Source organism: Oncorhynchus clarkii, chromosome 17, assembly GCF_045791955.1.
Source record: "Oncorhynchus clarkii lewisi isolate Uvic-CL-2024 chromosome 17, UVic_Ocla_1.0, whole genome shotgun sequence".
NCBI lineage: Eukaryota > Metazoa > Chordata > Actinopteri > Salmoniformes > Salmonidae > Oncorhynchus > Oncorhynchus clarkii.
Window position 1 is genome coordinate 73,089,040 of NC_092163.1, and position 16,193 is coordinate 73,105,232.

General features: G+C 39.9%; 24 non-coding genes across 24 annotated transcripts; all 24 read left to right on the plus strand.

The window, feature by feature from the left end:
* Positions 1 to 699: 699 nt before the first annotated feature.
* On the plus strand, positions 700 to 772 carry trnar-acg (transfer RNA arginine (anticodon ACG)). Its single transcript has one exon. It is a non-coding gene; the product is annotated as a tRNA-Arg (tRNA).
* A 211-nt stretch (positions 773 to 983) lies between these two features.
* On the plus strand, positions 984 to 1,055 carry trnae-uuc (transfer RNA glutamic acid (anticodon UUC)). The gene has a single exon. It is a non-coding gene; the product is annotated as a tRNA-Glu (tRNA).
* A 985-nt stretch (positions 1,056 to 2,040) lies between these two features.
* trnar-acg (transfer RNA arginine (anticodon ACG)) lies at positions 2,041 to 2,113 on the plus strand. The gene has a single exon. It is a non-coding gene; the product is annotated as a tRNA-Arg (tRNA).
* Positions 2,114 to 2,323: 210 nt separating this feature from the next.
* On the plus strand, positions 2,324 to 2,395 carry trnae-uuc (transfer RNA glutamic acid (anticodon UUC)). Its single transcript has one exon. It is a non-coding gene; the product is annotated as a tRNA-Glu (tRNA).
* A 985-nt stretch (positions 2,396 to 3,380) lies between these two features.
* On the plus strand, positions 3,381 to 3,453 carry trnar-acg (transfer RNA arginine (anticodon ACG)). The gene has a single exon. It is a non-coding gene; the product is annotated as a tRNA-Arg (tRNA).
* Positions 3,454 to 3,663: 210 nt separating this feature from the next.
* Positions 3,664 to 3,735, plus strand: trnae-uuc (transfer RNA glutamic acid (anticodon UUC)). The gene has a single exon. It is a non-coding gene; the product is annotated as a tRNA-Glu (tRNA).
* A 318-nt stretch (positions 3,736 to 4,053) lies between these two features.
* Positions 4,054 to 4,126, plus strand: trnar-acg (transfer RNA arginine (anticodon ACG)). The gene has a single exon. It is a non-coding gene; the product is annotated as a tRNA-Arg (tRNA).
* A 210-nt stretch (positions 4,127 to 4,336) lies between these two features.
* On the plus strand, positions 4,337 to 4,408 carry trnae-uuc (transfer RNA glutamic acid (anticodon UUC)). The gene has a single exon. It is a non-coding gene; the product is annotated as a tRNA-Glu (tRNA).
* Positions 4,409 to 5,393: 985 nt separating this feature from the next.
* trnar-acg (transfer RNA arginine (anticodon ACG)) lies at positions 5,394 to 5,466 on the plus strand. The gene has a single exon. It is a non-coding gene; the product is annotated as a tRNA-Arg (tRNA).
* A 210-nt stretch (positions 5,467 to 5,676) lies between these two features.
* On the plus strand, positions 5,677 to 5,748 carry trnae-uuc (transfer RNA glutamic acid (anticodon UUC)). Its single transcript has one exon. It is a non-coding gene; the product is annotated as a tRNA-Glu (tRNA).
* A 985-nt stretch (positions 5,749 to 6,733) lies between these two features.
* On the plus strand, positions 6,734 to 6,806 carry trnar-acg (transfer RNA arginine (anticodon ACG)). The gene has a single exon. It is a non-coding gene; the product is annotated as a tRNA-Arg (tRNA).
* Positions 6,807 to 7,016: 210 nt separating this feature from the next.
* On the plus strand, positions 7,017 to 7,088 carry trnae-uuc (transfer RNA glutamic acid (anticodon UUC)). Its single transcript has one exon. It is a non-coding gene; the product is annotated as a tRNA-Glu (tRNA).
* Positions 7,089 to 8,073: 985 nt separating this feature from the next.
* trnar-acg (transfer RNA arginine (anticodon ACG)) lies at positions 8,074 to 8,146 on the plus strand. Its single transcript has one exon. It is a non-coding gene; the product is annotated as a tRNA-Arg (tRNA).
* Positions 8,147 to 8,356: 210 nt separating this feature from the next.
* trnae-uuc (transfer RNA glutamic acid (anticodon UUC)) lies at positions 8,357 to 8,428 on the plus strand. The gene has a single exon. It is a non-coding gene; the product is annotated as a tRNA-Glu (tRNA).
* Positions 8,429 to 9,412: 984 nt separating this feature from the next.
* On the plus strand, positions 9,413 to 9,485 carry trnar-acg (transfer RNA arginine (anticodon ACG)). The gene has a single exon. It is a non-coding gene; the product is annotated as a tRNA-Arg (tRNA).
* A 210-nt stretch (positions 9,486 to 9,695) lies between these two features.
* Positions 9,696 to 9,767, plus strand: trnae-uuc (transfer RNA glutamic acid (anticodon UUC)). Its single transcript has one exon. It is a non-coding gene; the product is annotated as a tRNA-Glu (tRNA).
* A 985-nt stretch (positions 9,768 to 10,752) lies between these two features.
* On the plus strand, positions 10,753 to 10,825 carry trnar-acg (transfer RNA arginine (anticodon ACG)). Its single transcript has one exon. It is a non-coding gene; the product is annotated as a tRNA-Arg (tRNA).
* A 207-nt stretch (positions 10,826 to 11,032) lies between these two features.
* On the plus strand, positions 11,033 to 11,104 carry trnae-uuc (transfer RNA glutamic acid (anticodon UUC)). The gene has a single exon. It is a non-coding gene; the product is annotated as a tRNA-Glu (tRNA).
* Positions 11,105 to 12,088: 984 nt separating this feature from the next.
* On the plus strand, positions 12,089 to 12,161 carry trnar-acg (transfer RNA arginine (anticodon ACG)). The gene has a single exon. It is a non-coding gene; the product is annotated as a tRNA-Arg (tRNA).
* A 210-nt stretch (positions 12,162 to 12,371) lies between these two features.
* On the plus strand, positions 12,372 to 12,443 carry trnae-uuc (transfer RNA glutamic acid (anticodon UUC)). Its single transcript has one exon. It is a non-coding gene; the product is annotated as a tRNA-Glu (tRNA).
* A 1,639-nt stretch (positions 12,444 to 14,082) lies between these two features.
* trnar-acg (transfer RNA arginine (anticodon ACG)) lies at positions 14,083 to 14,155 on the plus strand. The gene has a single exon. It is a non-coding gene; the product is annotated as a tRNA-Arg (tRNA).
* Positions 14,156 to 14,365: 210 nt separating this feature from the next.
* On the plus strand, positions 14,366 to 14,437 carry trnae-uuc (transfer RNA glutamic acid (anticodon UUC)). Its single transcript has one exon. It is a non-coding gene; the product is annotated as a tRNA-Glu (tRNA).
* A 984-nt stretch (positions 14,438 to 15,421) lies between these two features.
* trnar-acg (transfer RNA arginine (anticodon ACG)) lies at positions 15,422 to 15,494 on the plus strand. The gene has a single exon. It is a non-coding gene; the product is annotated as a tRNA-Arg (tRNA).
* A 210-nt stretch (positions 15,495 to 15,704) lies between these two features.
* trnae-uuc (transfer RNA glutamic acid (anticodon UUC)) lies at positions 15,705 to 15,776 on the plus strand. Its single transcript has one exon. It is a non-coding gene; the product is annotated as a tRNA-Glu (tRNA).
* Positions 15,777 to 16,193: the final 417 nt, after the last annotated feature.

A 16,193-nucleotide genomic window follows, 5' to 3' on the forward strand; every position in this document is an offset into this window, starting at 1 on the left:
GCCTAGGTGTGTCCTGACTTCAGCTTGGCTGTGCGGCCAGTGGCGCAATGGATAACGTGTCTGATAACAGGTCAGAAGATTGAATATTTGACTCCTGTTTGGCTCAAAACTATATTTATTTGACCAAAATCAAGCTGGGAAAAATACTGTATACTTTTCATTGTGTCTGGCAGTTCTCGATTCAAACACATTTTAGACTGATTTTATATGGGACTTTTCTCCAACATCTCTGAGAAAAAAGATGGAGCTTGTAATTACAACAAGCATAATTTCAACGTTTATGGATTTGTCTGTGATGTTTTTTTTAAGTAACTGTCTTCCCATATGGTCTGGCGTTTAGGATTCCTGGTTTTCGCCCGGGTTGAACTCCCAGTATGGGAAAGAACATCTTGTCATTTGGGATGCACTTGTGTAAGAACAGATACCACATTTTAACTGGCAGCAGAATCACACAACACAACAATATTCCCTCAGCAACAGCAAATGTGACATGTTTTGTAGATTCATAATTTACAAGACTTTTTAAACATTGAATACACTTCAAGTTTGCATTTCTTGCTCTGCAGTAAAATTCATGCAACAACAGGAGGATCAAATTAAGATATGCATCTGAAACAGAAAACCAAGGAACCTTGTTGTTGACAGACGCAATGACTGTGTACACTGGTCTAGCTGTGACCTGACTTCAGCTTAGACGTGGGGCCAGTGGCGCAATGGATAACGTGTCTGACTACGGATCAGAAGATTCTAGGTTCGACTCCTGGCTGGCTCGATACTTAATTTAATTGATTGAAATCAAGCCGGGATTGATACTGTAATACTTTTCAGTGCTTCTGGCTGTTCTCACTTCAAACTCATTTTAGACTGATTTCATCTGGACATTCCCCAACATCTCAGAGAAAAAAAGATGTAGCTTTTAATCCAACAGGCATAATGTCAACATTTAAAGATTTGTCTGTGATGTGTATTTTAAGTATGTGTCTTCCCATATGGTCTAGCGGTTAGGATTCCTGGTTTTCACCCAGGTGGCCCGGGTTCAACTCCCGGTATGGGAAAGAATATCTTGTCGTTTGGGATGCACTTGTGTAACAACAGATACTGCATTTTAACTGGCAGCAGTTTCACACAACACAACAATATTCCCTCAGCAACAGGAAATGTGACATGTTATGTAGATTCAAATTATACAAGGCATTTTAAACGTTGAATACACTTCATGGCTGCATTTCTTGCTCTGCAGTAAAATTCATGCAACAACAGGAGGATCAAATTAAGATTTGCATCTGTAACAGAAATCCCAAGGAACCTTGTCGGTGACAGAAGCTATGACTGTGTACACTGGCCTAGGTGTGTCCTGACTTCAGCTTGGCTGTGCGGCCAGTGGCGCAATGGATAACGTGTCTGATAACAGGTCAGAAGATTGAATATTTGACTCCTGTTTGGCTCAAAACTATATTTATTTGACCAAAATCAAGCTGGGAAAAATACTGTATACTTTTCATTGTGTCTGGCAGTTCTCGATTCAAACACATTTTAGACTGATTTTATATGGGACTTTTCTCCAACATCTCTGAGAAAAAAGATGGAGCTTGTAATTACAACAAGCATAATTTCAACGTTTATGGATTTGTCTGTGATGTTTTTTTTAAGTAACTGTCTTCCCATATGGTCTGGCGTTTAGGATTCCTGGTTTTCGCCCGGGTTGAACTCCCAGTATGGGAAAGAACATCTTGTCATTTGGGATGCACTTGTGTAAGAACAGATACCACATTTTAACTGGCAGCAGAATCACACAACACAACAATATTCCCTCAGCAACAGCAAATGTGACATGTTTTGTAGATTCATAATTTACAAGACTTTTTAAACATTGAATACACTTCAAGTTTGCATTTCTTGCTCTGCAGTAAAATTCATGCAACAACAGGAGGATCAAATTAAGATATGCATCTGAAACAGAAAACCAAGGAACCTTGTTGTTGACAGACGCAATGACTGTGTACACTGGTCTAGCTGTGACCTGACTTCAGCTTAGACGTGGGGCCAGTGGCGCAATGGATAACGTGTCTGACTACGGATCAGAAGATTCTAGGTTCGACTCCTGGCTGGCTCGATACTTAATTTAATTGATTGAAATCAAGCCGGATTGATACTGTAATACTTTTCAGTGCTTCTGGCTGTTCTCACTTCAAACTCATTTTAGACTGATTTCATCTGGACATTCCCCAACATCTCAGAGAAAAAAAGATGTAGCTTTTAATCCAACAGGCATAATGTCAACATTTAAAGATTTGTCTGTGATGTGTATTTTAAGTATGTGTCTTCCCATATGGTCTAGCGGTTAGGATTCCTGGTTTTCACCCAGGTGGCCCGGGTTCAACTCCCGGTATGGGAAAGAATATCTTGTCGTTTGGGATGCACTTGTGTAACAACAGATACTGCATTTTAACTGGCAGCAGTTTCACACAACACAACAATATTCCCTCAGCAACAGGAAATGTGACATGTTATGTAGATTCAAATTATACAAGGCATTTTAAACGTTGAATACACTTCATGGCTGCATTTCTTGCTCTGCAGTAAAATTCATGCAACAACAGGAGGATCAAATTAAGATTTGCATCTGTAACAGAAATCCCAAGGAACCTTGTCGGTGACAGAAGCTATGACTGTGTACACTGGCCTAGGTGTGTCCTGACTTCAGCTTGGCTGTGCGGCCAGTGGCGCAATGGATAACGTGTCTGATAACAGGTCAGAAGATTGAATATTTGACTCCTGTTTGGCTCAAAACTATATTTATTTGACCAAAATCAAGCTGGGAAAAATACTGTATACTTTTCATTGTGTCTGGCAGTTCTCGATTCAAACACATTTTAGACTGATTTTATATGGGACTTTTCTCCAACATCTCTGAGAAAAAAGATGGAGCTTGTAATTACAACAAGCATAATTTCAACGTTTATGGATTTGTCTGTGATGTTTTTTTTAAGTAACTGTCTTCCCATATGGTCTGGCGTTTAGGATTCCTGGTTTTCGCCCGGGTTGAACTCCCAGTATGGGAAAGAACATCTTGTCATTTGGGATGCACTTGTGTAAGAACAGATACCACATTTTAACTGGCAGCAGAATCACACAACACAACAATATTCCCTCAGCAACAGCAAATGTGACATGTTTTGTAGATTCATAATTTACAAGACTTTTTAAACATTGAATACACTTCAAGTTTGCATTTCTTGCTCTGCAGTAAAATTCATGCAACAACAGGAGGATCAAATTAAGATATGCATCTGAAACAGAAAACCAAGGAACCTTGTTGTTGACAGACGCAATGACTGTGTACACTGGTCTAGCTGTGACCTGACTTCAGCTTAGACGTGGGGCCAGTGGCGCAATGGATAACGTGTCTGACTACGGATCAGAAGATTCTAGGTTCGACTCCTGGCTGGCTCGATACTTAATTTAATTGATTGAAATCAAGCCGGGATTGATACTGAATACTTTTCAGTGCTTCTGGCTGTTCTCACTTCAAACTCATTTTAGACTGATTTCATCTGGACATTCCCCAACATCTCAGAGAAAAAAAGATGTAGCTTTTAATCCAACAGGCATAATGTCAACATTTAAAGATTTGTCTGTGATGTGTATTTTAAGTATGTGTCTTCCCATATGGTCTAGCGGTTAGGATTCCTGGTTTTCACCCAGGTGGCCCGGGTTCAACTCCCGGTATGGGAAAGAATATCTTGTCGTTTGGGATGCACTTGTGTAACAACAGATACTGCATTTTAACTGACAGCAGTTTCACACAACACAACAATATTCCCTCAGCAACAGGAAATGTGACATGTTATGTAGATTCAAATTATACAAGGCATTTTAAACGTTGAATACACTTCATGGCTGCATTTCTTGCTCTGCAGTAAAATTCATGCAACAACAGGAGGATCAAATTAAGATATGCATCTGAAACAGAAAACCAAGGAACCTTGTTGTTGACAGACGCAATGACTGTGTACACTGGTCTAGCTGTGACCTGACTTCAGCTTAGACGTGGGGCCAGTGGCGCAATGGATAACGTGTCTGACTACGGATCAGAAGATTCTAGGTTCGACTCCTGGCTGGCTCGATACTTAATTTAATTGATTGAAATCAAGCCGGGATTGATACTGAATACTTTTCAGTGCTTCTGGCTGTTCTCACTTCAAACTCATTTTAGACTGATTTCATCTGGACATTCCCCAACATCTCAGAGAAAAAAAGATGTAGCTTTTAATCCAACAGGCATAATGTCAACATTTAAAGATTTGTCTGTGATGTGTATTTTAAGTATGTGTCTTCCCATATGGTCTAGCGGTTAGGATTCCTGGTTTTCACCCAGGTGGCCCGGGTTCAACTCCCGGTATGGGAAAGAATATCTTGTCGTTTGGGATGCACTTGTGTAACAACAGATACTGCATTTTAACTGGCAGCAGTTTCACACAACACAACAATATTCCCTCAGCAACAGGAAATGTGACATGTTATGTAGATTCAAATTATACAAGGCATTTTAAACGTTGAATACACTTCATGGCTGCATTTCTTGCTCTGCAGTAAAATTCATGCAACAACAGGAGGATCAAATTAAGATTTGCATCTGTAACAGAAATCCCAAGGAACCTTGTCGGTGACAGAAGCTATGACTGTGTACACTGGCCTAGGTGTGTCCTGACTTCAGCTTGGCTGTGCGGCCAGTGGCGCAATGGATAACGTGTCTGATAACAGGTCAGAAGATTGAATATTTGACTCCTGTTTGGCTCAAAACTATATTTATTTGACCAAAATCAAGCTGGGAAAAATACTGTATACTTTTCATTGTGTCTGGCAGTTCTCGATTCAAACACATTTTAGACTGATTTTATATGGGACTTTTCTCCAACATCTCTGAGAAAAAAGATGGAGCTTGTAATTACAACAAGCATCATTTCAACGTTTATGGATTTGTCTGTGATGTTTTTTTTAAGTAACTGTCTTCCCATATGGTCTGGCGTTTAGGATTCCTGGTTTTCGCCCGGGTTGAACTCCCAGTATGGGAAAGAACATCTTGTCATTTGGGATGCACTTGTGTAAGAACAGATACCACATTTTAACTGGCAGCAGAATCACACAACACAACAATATTCCCTCAGCAACAGCAAATGTGACATGTTTTGTAGATTCATAATTTACAAGACTTTTTAAACATTGAATACACTTCAAGTTTGCATTTCTTGCTCTGCAGTAAAATTCATGCAACAACAGGAGGATCAAATTAAGATATGCATCTGAAACAGAAAACCAAGGAACCTTGTTGTTGACAGACGCAATGACTGTGTACACTGGTCTAGCTGTGACCTGACTTCAGCTTAGACGTGGGGCCAGTGGCGCAATGGATAACGTGTCTGACTACGGATCAGAAGATTCTAGGTTCGACTCCTGGCTGGCTCGATACTTAATTTAATTGATTGAAATCAAGCCGGGATTGATACTTAATACTTTTCAGTGCTTCTGGCTGTTCTCACTTCAAACTCATTTTAGACTGATTTCATCTGGACATTCCCCAACATCTCAGAGAAAAAAAGATGTAGCTTTTAATCCAACAGGCATAATGTCAACATTTAAAGATTTGTCTGTGATGTGTATTTTAAGTATGTGTCTTCCCATATGGTCTAGCGGTTAGGATTCCTGGTTTTCACCCAGGTGGCCCGGGTTCAACTCCCGGTATGGGAAAGAATATCTTGTCGTTTGGGATGCACTTGTGTAACAACAGATACTGCATTTTAACTGGCAGCAGTTTCACACAACACAACAATATTCCCTCAGCAACAGGAAATGTGACATGTTATGTAGATTCAAATTATACAAGGCTTTTTAAACGTTGAATACACTTCATGGCTGCATTTCTTGCTCTGCAGTAAAATTCATGCAACAACAGGAGGATCAAATTAAGATTTGCATCTGTAACAGAAATCCCAAGGAACCTTGTCGGTGACAGAAGCTATGACTGTGTACACTGGCCTAGGTGTGTCCTGACTTCAGCTTGGCTGTGCGGCCAGTGGCGCAATGGATAACGTGTCTGATAACAGGTCAGAAGATTGAATATTTGACTCCTGTTTGGCTCAAAACTATATTTATTTGACCAAAATCAAGCTGGGAAAAATACTGTATACTTTTCATTGTGTCTGGCAGTTCTCGATTCAAACACATTTTAGACTGATTTTATATGGGACTTTTCTCCAACATCTCTGAGAAAAAAGATGGAGCTTGTAATTACAACAAGCATAATTTCAACGTTTATGGATTTGTCTGTGATGTTTTTTTTAAGTAACTGTCTTCCCATATGGTCTGGCGTTTAGGATTCCTGGTTTTCGCCCGGGTTGAACTCCCAGTATGGGAAAGAACATCTTGTCATTTGGGATGCACTTGTGTAAGAACAGATACCACATTTTAACTGGCAGCAGAATCACACAACACAACAATATTCCCTCAGCAACAGCAAATGTGACATGTTTTGTAGATTCATAATTTACAAGACTTTTTAAACATTGAATACACTTCAAGTTTGCATTTCTTGCTCTGCAGTAAAATTCATGCAACAACAGGAGGATCAAATTAAGATATGCATCTGAAACAGAAAACCAAGGAACCTTGTTGTTGACAGACGCAATGACTGTGTACACTGGTCTAGCTGTGACCTGACTTCAGCTTAGACGTGGGGCCAGTGGCGCAATGGATAACGTGTCTGACTACGGATCAGAAGATTCTAGGTTCGACTCCTGGCTGGCTCGATACTTAATTTAATTGATTGAAATCAAGCCGGGATTGATACTGTATACTTTTCAGTGCTTCTGGCTGTTCTCACTTCAAACTCATTTTAGACTGATTTCATCTGGACATTCCCCAACATCTCAGAGAAAAAAAGATGTAGCTTTTAATCCAACAGGCATAATGTCAACATTTAAAGATTTGTCTGTGATGTGTATTTTAAGTATGTGTCTTCCCATATGGTCTAGCGGTTAGGATTCCTGGTTTTCACCCAGGTGGCCCGGGTTCAACTCCCGGTATGGGAAAGAATATCTTGTCGTTTGGGATGCACTTGTGTAACAACAGATACTGCATTTTAACTGGCAGCAGTTTCACACAACACAACAATATTCCCTCAGCAACAGGAAATGTGACATGTTATGTAGATTCAAATTATACAAGGCTTTTTAAACGTTGAATACACTTCATGGCTGCATTTCTTGCTCTGCAGTAAAATTCATGCAACAACAGGAGGATCAAATTAAGATTTGCATCTGTAACAGAAATCCCAAGGAACCTTGTCGGTGACAGAAGCTATGACTGTGTACACTGGCCTAGGTGTGTCCTGACTTCAGCTTGGCTGTGCGGCCAGTGGCGCAATGGATAACGTGTCTGATAACAGGTCAGAAGATTGAATATTTGACTCCTGTTTGGCTCAAAACTATATTTATTTGACCAAAATCAAGCTGGGAAAAATACTGTATACTTTTCATTGTGTCTGGCAGTTCTCGATTCAAACACATTTTAGACTGATTTTATATGGGACTTTTCTCCAACATCTCTGAGAAAAAAGATGGAGCTTGTAATTACAACAAGCATAATTTCAACGTTTATGGATTTGTCTGTGATGTTTTTTTTAAGTAACTGTCTTCCCATATGGTCTGGCGTTTAGGATTCCTGGTTTTCGCCCGGGTTGAACTCCCAGTATGGGAAAGAACATCTTGTCATTTGGGATGCACTTGTGTAAGAACAGATACCACATTTTAACTGGCAGCAGAATCACACAACACAACAATATTCCCTCAGCAACAGCAAATGTGACATGTTTTGTAGATTCATAATTTACAAGACTTTTTAAACATTGAATACACTTCAAGTTTGCATTTCTTGCTCTGCAGTAAAATTCATGCAACAACAGGAGGATCAAATTAAGATATGCATCTGAAACAGAAAACCAAGGAACCTTGTTGTTGACAGACGCAATGACTGTGTACACTGGTCTAGCTGTGACCTGACTTCAGCTTAGACGTGGGGCCAGTGGCGCAATGGATAACGTGTCTGACTACGGATCAGAAGATTCTAGGTTCGACTCCTGGCTGGCTCGATACTTAATTTAATTGATTGAAATCAAGCCGGGATTGATACTGAATACTTTTCAGTGCTTCTGGCTGTTCTCACTTCAAACTCATTTTAGACTGATTTCATCTGGACATTCCCCAACATCTCAGAGAAAAAAAGATGTAGCTTTTAATCCAACAGGCATAATGTCAACATTTAAAGATTTGTCTGTGATGTGTATTTTAAGTATGTGTCTTCCCATATGGTCTAGCGGTTAGGATTCCTGGTTTTCACCCAGGTGGCCCGGGTTCAACTCCCGGTATGGGAAAGAATATCTTGTCGTTTGGGATGCACTTGTGTAACAACAGATACTGCATTTTAACTGGCAGCAGTTTCACACAACACAACAATATTCCCTCAGCAACAGGAAATGTGACATGTTATGTAGATTCAAATTATACAAGGCTTTTTAAACGTTGAATACACTTCATGGCTGCATTTCTTGCTCTGCAGTAAAATTCATGCAACAACAGGAGGATCAAATTAAGATTTGCATCTGTAACAGAAATCCCAAGGAACCTTGTCGGTGACAGAAGCTATGACTGTGTACACTGGCCTAGGTGTGTCCTGACTTCAGCTTGGCTGTGCGGCCAGTGGCGCAATGGATAACGTGTCTGATAACAGGTCAGAAGATTGAATATTTGACTCCTGTTTGGCTCAAAACTAGATTTATTTGACCAAAATCAAGCTGGGAAAAATACTGTATACTTTTCATTGTGTCTGGCAGTTCTCGATTCAAACACATTTTAGACTGATTTTATATGGGACTTTTCTCCAACATCTCTGAGAAAAAGATGGAGCTTGTAATTACAACAAGCATCATTTCAACGTTTATGGATTTGTCTGTGATGTTTTTTTTAAGTAACTGTCTTCCCATATGGTCTGGCGTTTAGGATTCCTGGTTTTCGCCCGGGTTGAACTCCCAGTATGGGAAAGAACATCTTGTCATTTGGGATGCACTTGTGTAAGAACAGATACCACATTTTAACTGGCAGCAGAATCACACAACACAACAATATTCCCTCAGCAACAGCAAATGTGACATGTTTTGTAGATTCATAATTTACAAGACTTTTTAAACATTGAATACACTTCAAGTTTGCATTTCTTGCTCTGCAGTAAAATTCATGCAACAACAGGAGGATCAAATTAAGATATGCATCTGAAACAGAAAACCAAGGAACCTTGTTGTTGACAGACGCAATGACTGTGTACACTGGTCTAGCTGTGACCTGACTTCAGCTTAGACGTGGGGCCAGTGGCGCAATGGATAACGTGTCTGACTACGGATCAGAAGATTCTAGGTTCGACTCCTGGCTGGCTCGATACTTAATTTAATTGATTGAAATCAAGCCGGGATTGATACTGTATACTTTTCAGTGCTTCTGGCTGTTCTCACTTCAAACTCATTTTAGACTGATTTCATCTGGACATTCCCCAACATCTCAGAGAAAAAAAGATGTAGCTTTTAATCCAACAGGCATAATGTCAACATTTAAAGATTTGTCTGTGATGTGTATTTTAAGTATGTGTCTTCCCATATGGTCTAGCGGTTAGGATTCCTGGTTTTCACCCAGGTGGCCCGGGTTCAACTCCCGGTATGGGAAAGAATATCTTGTCGTTTGGGATGCACTTGTGTAATAACAGATACTGCATTTTAACTGGCAGCAGATTCACACAACACAACAATATTCCCTCAGCAACAGCAAATGTGACATGTTATGTAGATTCAAATTATACAAGATTTTTTAAACGTTGAATACACTTCATGGCTGCATTTCTTGCTCTGCAGTAAAATTCATGCAACAACAGGAGGATCAAATTAAGATTTGCATCTGTAACAGAAATCCCAAGGAACCTTGTCGGTGACAGAAGCTATGACTGTGTACACTGGCCTAGGTGTGTCCTGACTTCAGCTTGGCTGTGCGGCCAGTGGCGCAATGGATAACGTGTCTGATAACAGGTCAGAAGATTGAATATTTGACTCCTGTTTGGCTCAAAACTAGATTTATTTGACCAAAATCAAGCTGGGAAAAATACTGTATACTTTTCATTGTGTCTGGCAGTTCTCGATTCAAACACATTTTAGACTGATTTTATATGGGACTTTTCTCCAACATCTCTGAGAAAAAAGATGGAGCTTGTAATTACAACAAGCATCATTTCAACGTTTATGGATTTGTCTGTGATGTTTTTTTTAAGTAACTGTCTTCCCATATGGTCTGGCGTTTAGGATTCCTGGTTTTCGCCCGGGTTGAACTCCCAGTATGGGAAAGAACATCTTGTCATTTGGGATGCACTTGTGTAAGAACAGATACCACATTTTAACTGGCAGCAGAATCACACAACACAACAATATTCCCTCAGCAACAGCAAATGTGACATGTTTTGTAGATTCATAATTTACAAGACTTTTTAAACATTGAATACACTTCAAGTTTGCATTTCTTGCTCTGCAGTAAAATTCATGCAACAACAGGAGGATCAAATTAAGATATGCATCTGAAACAGAAAACCAAGGAACCTTGTTGTTGACAGACGCAATGACTGTGTACACTGGTCTAGCTGTGACCTGACTTCAGCTTAGACGTGGGGCCAGTGGCGCAATGGATAACGTGTCTGACTACGGATCAGAAGATTCTAGGTTCGACTCCTGGCTGGCTCGACTTATTTAATTGATTGAAATCAAGCCGGGATTGATACTGTATACTTTTCAGTGCTTCTGGCTGTTCTCACTTCAAACTCATTTTAGACTGATTTCATCTGGACATTCCCCAACATCTCAGAGAAAAAAAGATGTAGCTTTTAATCCAACAGGCATAATGTCAACATTTAAAGATTTGTCTGTGATGTGTATTTTAAGTATGTGTCTTCCCATATGGTCTAGCGGTTAGGATTCCTGGTTTTCACCCAGGTGGCCCGGGTTCAACTCCCGGTATGGGAAAGAATATCTTGTCGTTTGGGATGCACTTGTGTAACAACAGATACTGCATTTTAACTGGCAGCAGTTTCACACAACACAACAATATTCCCTCAGCAACAGGAAATGTGACATGTTATGTAGATTCAAATTATACAAGGCATTTTAAACGTTGAATACACTTCATGGCTGCATTTCTTGCTCTGCAGTAAAATTCATGCAACAACAGGAGGATCAAATTAAGATTTGCATCTGTAACAGAAATCCCAAGGAACCTTGTCGGTGACAGAAGCTATGACTGTGTACACTGGCCTAGGTGTGTCCTGACTTCAGCTTGGCTGTGCGGCCAGTGGCGCAATGGATAACGTGTCTGATAACAGGTCAGAAGATTGAATATTTGACTCCTGTTTGGCTCAAAACTAGATTTATTTGACCAAAATCAAGCTGGGAAAAATACTGTATACTTTTCATTGTGTCTGGCAGTTCTCGATTCAAACACATTTTAGACTGATTTTATATGGGACTTTTCTCCAACATCTCTGAGAAAAAAGATGGAGCTTGTAATACAACAAGCATAATTTCAACGTTTATGGATTTGTCTGTGATGTTTTTTTAAAGTAACTGTCTTCCCATATGGTCTGGCGTTTAGGATTCCTGGTTTTCGCCCGGGTTGAACTCCCAGTATGGGAAAGAACATCTTGTCATTTGGGATGCACTTGTGTAAGAACAGATACCACATTTTAACTGGCAGCAGAATCACACAACACAACAATATTCCCTCAGCAACAGAAAATGTGACATGTTTTGTAGATTCATAATTTACAAGACTTTTTAAACATTGAATACACTTCAAGTTTGCATTTCTTGCTCTGCAGTAAAATTCATGCAACAACAGGAGGATCAAATTAAGATATGCATCTGAAACAGAAAACCAAGGAACCTTGTTGTTGACAGACGCAATGACTGTGTACACTGGTCTAGCTGTGACCTGACTTCAGCTTAGACGTGGGGCCAGTGGCGCAATGGATAACGTGTCTGACTACGGATCAGAAGATTCTAGGTTCGACTCCTGGCTGGCTCGATACTTAATATAATTGATTGAAATCAAGCCGGGATTGATACTGTATACTTTTCAGTGCTTCTGGCTGTTCTCACTTCAAACTCATTTTAGACTGATTTCATCTGGACATTCCCCAACATCTCAGAGAAAAAAAGATGTAGCTTTTAATCCAACAGGCATAATGTCAACATTTAAAGATTTGTCTGTGATGTGTATTTTAAGTATGTGTCTTCCCATATGGTCTAGCGGTTAGGATTCCTGGTTTTCACCCAGGTGGCCCGGGTTCAACTCCCGGTATGGGAAAGAATATCTTGTCGTTTGGGATGCACTTGTGTAACAACAGATACTGCATTTTAACTGGCAGCAGTTTCACACAACACAACAATATTCCCTCAGCAACAGGAAATGTGACATGTTATGTAGATTCAAATTATACAAGGCATTTTAAACGTTGAATACACTTCATGGCTGCATTTCTTGCTCTGCAGTAAAATTCATGCAACAACAGGAGGATCAAATTAAGATTTGCATCTGTAACAGAAATCCCAAGGAACCTTGTCTGTGACAGAAGCTATGACTGTGTACACTGGCCTAGGTGTGTCCTGACTTCAGCTTGGCTGTGCGGCCAGTGGCGCGATGGATAACGTGTCTGATAACAGGTCAGAAGATTGAATATTTGACTCCTGTTTGGCTCAAAACTAGATTTATTTGACCAAAATCAAGCTGGGAAAAATACTGTATACTTTTCATTGTGTCTGGCAGTTCTCGATTCAAACACATTTTAGACTGATTTTATATGGGACTTTTCTCCAACATCTCTGAGAAAAAGATGGAGCTTGTAATTACAACAAGCATCATTTCAACGTTTATGGATTTGTCTGTGATGTTTTCTTAAAGTAACTGTCTTCCCATATGGTCTGGCGTTTAGGATTCCTGGTTTTCGCCCGGGTTGAACTCCCAGTATGGGAAAGAACAGCTTGTCATTTGGGATGCACTTGTGTAAGAACAGATAACTGGCAGCAGAATCACACAACACAACAATATTCCCTCAGCAACAGCAAATGTGACATGTTATGTAGATTCAAATTATACAAGATTTTTTAAACGTTGAATACACTTCATGGCTGCATTTCTTGCTCTGCAGTAAAATTCATGCAACAACAGGAGGATCAAATTAAGATATGCATCTTTAACAGAAATCCCAAGGAACCTTGTTGTGACAGAAGCTATGACTGTGTACACTGGCCTAGGTGTGTCCTGACTTCAGCTTGGCTGTGCGGCCAGTGGCGCAATGGATAACGTGTCTGACTACAGGTCAGAAGATTGAAGGTTGACTCCTGTTTGGCTCAAAACTATATTTATTTGACCAAAATCAAGCTGGGAAAAATACTGTATACTTTTCATTGTGTCTGGCAGTTCTCGATTCAAACACATTTTAGACTGATTTTACATGGGACTTTTCTCCAACATCTCTGAGAAAAAAGATGGAGCTTGTAATTACAACAAGCATAATTTCAACGTTTATGGATTTGTCTGTGATGTTTTTTTAAAGTAACTGTCTTCCCATATGGTCTGGCGTTTAGGATTCCTGGTTTTCGCCCGGGTTGAACTCCCAGTATGGGAAAGAACATCTTGTCATTTGGGATGCACTTGTGTAAGAACAGATACCACATTTTAACTGGCAGCAGAATCACACAACACAACAATATTCCCTCAGCAACAGCAAATGTGACATGTTTTGTAGATTCATAATTTACAAGACTTTTTAAACATTGAATACACTTCAAGTTTGCATTTCTTGCTCTGCAGTAAAATTCATGCAACAACAGGAGGATCAAATTAAGATATGCATCTGAAACAGAAAACCAAGGAACCTTGTTGTTGACAGACGCAATGACTGTGTACACTGGTCTAGCTGTGACCTGACTTCAGCTTAGACGTGGGGCCAGTGGCGCAATGGATAACGTGTCTGACTACGGATCAGAAGATTCTAGGTTCGACTCCTGGCTGGCTCGATACTTAATTTAATTGATTGAAATCAAGCCGGGATTGATACTGTATACTTTTCAGTGCTTCTGGCTGTTCTCACTTCAAACTCATTTTAGACTGATTTCATCTGGACATTCCCCAACATCTCAGAGAAAAAAAGATGTAGCTTTTAATCCAACAGGCATAATGTCAACATTTAAAGATTTGTCTGTGATGTGTATTTTAAGTATGTGTCTTCCCATATGGTCTAGCGGTTAGGATTCCTGGTTTTCACCCAGGTGGCCTGGGTTCAACTCCCGGTATGGGAAAGAATATCTTGTCGTTTGGGATGCACTTGTGTAACAACAGATACTGCATTTTAACTGGCAGCAGTTTCACACAACACAACAATATTCCCTCAGCAACAGGAAATGTGACATGTTATGTAGATTCAAATTATACAAGGCTTTTTAAACGTTGAATACACTTCATGGCTGCATTTCTTGCTCTGCAGTAAAATTCATGCAACAACAGGAGGATCAAATTAAGATTTGCATCTGTAACAGAAATCCCAAGGAACCTTGTCGGTGACAGAAGCTATGACTGTGTACACTGGCCTAGGTGTGTCCTGACTTCAGCTTGGCTGTGCGGCCAGTGGCGCAATGGATAACGTGTCTGATAACAGGTCAGAAGATTGAATATTTGACTCCTGTTTGGCTCAAAACTAGATTTATTTGACCAAAATCAAGCTGGGAAAAATACTGTATACTTTTCATTGTGTCTGGCAGTTCTCGATTCAAACACATTTTAGACTGATTTTATATGGGACTTTTCTCCAACATCTCTGAGAAAAAAGATGGAGCTTGTAATACAACAAGCATAATTTCAACGTTTATGGATTTGTCTGTGATGTTTTTTTAAAGTAACTGTCTTCCCATATGGTCTGGCGTTTAGGATTCCTGGTTTTCGCCCGGGTTGAACTCCCAGTATGGGAAAGAACATCTTGTCATTTGGGATGCACTTGTGTAAGAACAGATACCACATTTTAACTGGCAGCAGAATCACACAACACAACAATATTCCCTCAGCAACAGCAAATGTGACATGTTTTGTAGATTCATAATTTACAAGACTTTTTAAACATTGAATACACTTCAAGTTTGCATTTCTTGCTCTGCAGTAAAATTCATGCAACAACAGGAGGATCAAATTAAGATATGCATCTGAAACAGAAAACCAAGGAACCTTGTTGTTGACAGACGCAATGACTGTGTACACTGGTCTAGCTGTGACCTGACTTCAGCTTAGACGTGGGGCCAGTGGCGCAATGGATAACGTGTCTGACTACGGATCAGAAGATTCTAGGTTTGACTCCTGGCTGGCTCGATACTTAATTTAATTGATTGAAATCAAGCCGGGATTGATACTGTATACTTTTCAGTGCTTCTGGCTGTTCTCACTTCAAACTCATTTTAGACTGATTTCATCTGGACATTCCCCAACATCTCAGAGAAAAAAAGATGTAGCTTTTAATCCAACAGGCATAATGTCAACATTTAAAGATTTGTCTGTGATGTGTATTTTAAGTATGTGTCTTCCCATATGGTCTAGCGGTTAGGATTCCTGGTTTTCACCCAGGTGGCCCGGGTTCAACTCCCGGTATGGGAAAGAATATCTTGTCGTTTGGGATGCACTTGTGTAACAACAGATACTGCATTTTAACTGGCAGCAGTTTCACACAACACAACAATATTCCCTCAGCAACAGGAAATGTGACATGTTATGTAGATTCAAATTATACAAGGCATTTTAAACGTTGAATACACTTCATGGCTGCATTTCTTGCTCTGCAGTAAAATTCATGCAACAACAGGAGGATCAAATTAAGATTTGCATCTGTAACAGAAATCCCAAGGAACCTTGTCTGTGACAGAAGCTATGACTGTGTACACTGGCCTAGGTGTGTCCTGACTTCAGCTTGGCTGTGCGGCCAGTGGCGCAATGGATAACGTGTCTGATAACAGGTCAGAAGATTGAATATTTGACTCCTGTTTGGCTCAAAACTAGATTTATTTGACCAAAATC